The 3,981-nt window shown below is 34.5% G+C and overlaps 1 long non-coding RNA gene across 1 annotated transcript; it reads right to left on the bottom strand.

Moving 5' to 3' along the window:
* Positions 1-636: 636 nt before the first annotated feature.
* On the bottom strand, positions 637-2,255 carry LOC127378082 (uncharacterized). Its single transcript, XR_007887812.1, has 3 exons — positions 2,070-2,255; positions 1,679-1,782; positions 637-1,076 (listed from the first exon to the last, which is right to left on the bottom strand). It is a non-coding gene; the product is annotated as an uncharacterized LOC127378082 (long non-coding RNA).
* Positions 2,256-3,981: the final 1,726 nt, after the last annotated feature.

A 3,981-nucleotide genomic window follows, 5' to 3' on the forward strand; every position in this document is an offset into this window, starting at 1 on the left:
ACACACACACTCACACACACACACACACACACACACTCACACACACACTCACACACACACACACACACACACACACACACTCACTGTAATAGAATATGTTCTGCAGTTTCTGCCTCCATCAGTAATATCTACTGATGACCTCACTGTTCCATGATGTCATTGCTTCAACTCGTGCTGCTGATTCTGAGCTCATCCTGAAGTCTCCTCAATGACCTGAGGACTTTAAGGGAACATCCTCACTTATATTATTCCTCTATTTGACAACGTGTGACAACAAAATGCATTTCTTTCAACCATTGTGTAAAACTAAATATGACGTCAGCATGAACAAACACACAACTTTATTAACACTGTACAAACACACAACTTTATTATCACTGTACAAACACACAACTTTATTAACACTGTACAAACACAACTTTATTATCACTGTACAAACACACAACTTTATTAATACTGTACAAACGCACAACTTTATTAACACTGTACAAACACACAACTTTATTATCACTGTACAAACACACAACTTTATTAACACTGTACAAACACAACTTTATTATCACTGTACAAACACACAACTTTATTATCACTGTACAAACACACAACTTTATTAACACTGTACAAACACAACTTTATTAACACTGTACAAACGCACAACTTTATTAACACTGTACAAACACACAACTTTATTAATACTGTACAAACACACAACTTTATTAACACTGTACAAACACACAACTTTATTAACACTGTACAAACACACAACTTTATTAACACTGTACAAACACACAACTTTATTAACACTGTACAAACACAACTTTATTAACACTGTACAAACACAACTTTATTATCACTGTACAAACACAACTTTATTAACACTGTACAAACACACAACTTTATTAACACTGTACAAACACACAACTTTATTAACACTGTACAAACACAACTTTATTAACACTGTACAAAACACAACTTTATTATCACTGTACAGACACACAACTTTATTAACACTGTACAAACACAACTTTATTAACACTGTACAGACACACAACTTTATTAACACTGTACAAACACAACTTTATTAACACTGTACAAACACACAACTTTATTAACACTGTACAAACACAACTTTATTAACACTGTACAAACACAACTTTATTATCACTGTACAAACACACAACTTTATTATCACTGTACAAACACACAACTTTATTAATACTGTACAAACACACAACTTTATTAATACTGTACAAACACACAACTTTATTAACACTGTACAAACACACAACTTTATTAACACTGTACAAACACACAACTTTATTAATACTGTACAAAACACAACTTTATTAACACTGTACAAACACACAACTTTATTAACACTGTACAAACACACAACTTTATTAATACTGTACAAACACACAACTTTATTAACACTGTACAAACACAACTTTATTATCACTGTACAAACACAACTTTATTAACACTGTACAAACACACAACTTTATTAACACTGTACAAACACACAACTTTATTAACACTGTACAAACACACAACTTTATTAACACTGTACAAACACAACTTTATTAACACTGTACAAACACAACTTTATTATCACTGTACAAACACAACTTTATTAACACTGTACAAACACACAACTTTATTAACACTGTACAAACACAACTTTATTAACACTGTACAAACACACAACTTTATTAACACTGTACAAACACAACTTTATTAACACTGTACAAACACAACTTTATTAACACTGTACAAACACAACTTTATTATCACTGTACAAACACACAACTTTATTAATACTGTACAAACACACAACTTTATTAACACTGTACAAACACAACTTTATTATCACTGTACAAACACACAACTTTATTAACACTGTACAAACACAACTTTATTAACACTGTACAAACACACAACTTTATTAACACTGTACAGACACACAACTTTATTATCACTGTACAAACACACAACTTTATTAACACTGTACAAACACAACTTTATTAACACTGTACAAACACAACTTTATTAACACTGTACAGACACACAACTTTATTAACACTGTACAAACACAACTTTATTAACACTGTACAGACACACAACTTTATTAACACTGTACAAACACACAACTTTATTAACACTGTACAAACACAACTTTATTAACACTGTACAAACACACAACTTTATTAACACTGTACAAACACACAACTTTATTAACACTGTACAAACACAACTTTATTAACACTGTACAAACACAACTTTATTAACACTATACAAACACACAACTTTATTAACACTGTACAAACACAACTTTATTAACACTGTACAAACACACAACTTTATTAACACTGTACAAACACAACTTTATTAACACTGTACAGACACACAACTTTATTAACACTGTACAAACACACAACTTTATTAACACTGTACAAAAGCTGTTAGTTAACTGCTAATGTAGCTGCTGTTAGCGTTAGCAACCGAACGGGGCTCAGCAGCCTCCCAGTGAACACAACCTCAGAGACAGTTTGACGACAGCGGTACCGAGGTGATTTATGTTGTTTCCAGATGGACTTGTTGCTAAAAGAAGCTAACTGTTGCTAACAGTAATGTTAGATGCTGTTAGCTAGTTAGCTTGTGCAGCTAACCTTAGCTGACCCGAGTGGCAGGAGCTAAAAACAGGAATAAAACACCTGAGTGTCGGTTACATCACCACTACTATAAAGCTAGAGTCAGCGACTACCTTCAGTCAGTTAGGTTAGCTGCACCGCAAGAAAATAATTAGCAGTTAGCTGCTTTAGCTAAAGCTATCTGTCCATCAGGAAACTCGTCGGAGGACGTCAGAGGGAAAACCAGGAAATATTTTCTCCATAAAATCTGATCCAGTGTCACCAAAATCGTTGAATACAGTTAGAAAGTTGAGCTGAGTAACCACTGATCTAAATTAGCTAAAGTGTTGTTGTGTTTTCAGAAAATACGTTCTTGTTTAAATCTTTTTCCAGGTTGTTGTATTGTGGCTCACAGATATTAGTTTCAGTTAACAACAAACTTTTTTTACTGTAAATATACAAACTGGAGATAATTAAATACTGTGTGGTTTCTAACTGTTGTCTAATAATGTCATAAACTGTCTGTCTGTCTGTCGGTCTGTCTGCATGTCTGTCTGTCTGTCTGTCAATAATCTCACGTCACACATTGTTTTCAGCATCAGAAAACAACAAAACAAGAACACAGGTACACAATGAGAGCAACGACGTGAGGAAAACCTCTGTGTGTGTGTGTGTGTGTGTTGGTCTGTGTGTGTGTGTCTGTGTGTGTGTGTGTGTGTGTGTGTGTGTGTGTGTGTGTGTGTGTGTGTGTGTGTGTGTGTGTGTGTGTGTGTGTGTGTGTGTCTGTGTGTGTCTGTGTGTGTGTGTGTACTCTGGGATTGTTGCCCATACAGTCTCATTAATTTGATGGCAGCGAGCCCACTGGACTACAGACACAGAGCTGAACCTTCTGCTGATGAAGCTGTGTTCAAACACCAGCAGACAAAACGGTTCCACTGAGTTCTTCAGGATCTGGCTGCTGACTCTCTTTGTGTCTGTGTGTGCTTGTTATTGTGCATTTGTGAGGACACACAACGTTACGAGGACATCCTCATTTCTACGTTCTGTGATATAGTTACAGAGGAAGATATAACTTGTTTGTCACTGCAAACATTTTTGTTAGTAGTTTCCATCTGTTCCTTCTAAGATACCTGGACTACAATACAAGTCGGTCTTATACAGTTCTTAATATTTGTTTAATGTAACATTTATTTCACATTCTGAATTAAAATAAGTGACATTGTTTACCTTCAGATATTATAAAATATTAGAGAATCCAAAGTATTGTTTCTTCACGGGAAAGACTGGAAGACAAATGTTTGATCTCAGAGTTACAGTCATTGTGTCTCATTCACAAGACTTTCTGCTGCGA

This window comes from Dicentrarchus labrax, unplaced genomic scaffold (assembly GCF_905237075.1).
Source record: "Dicentrarchus labrax unplaced genomic scaffold, dlabrax2021, whole genome shotgun sequence".
Lineage (NCBI taxonomy): Eukaryota > Metazoa > Chordata > Actinopteri > Moronidae > Dicentrarchus > Dicentrarchus labrax.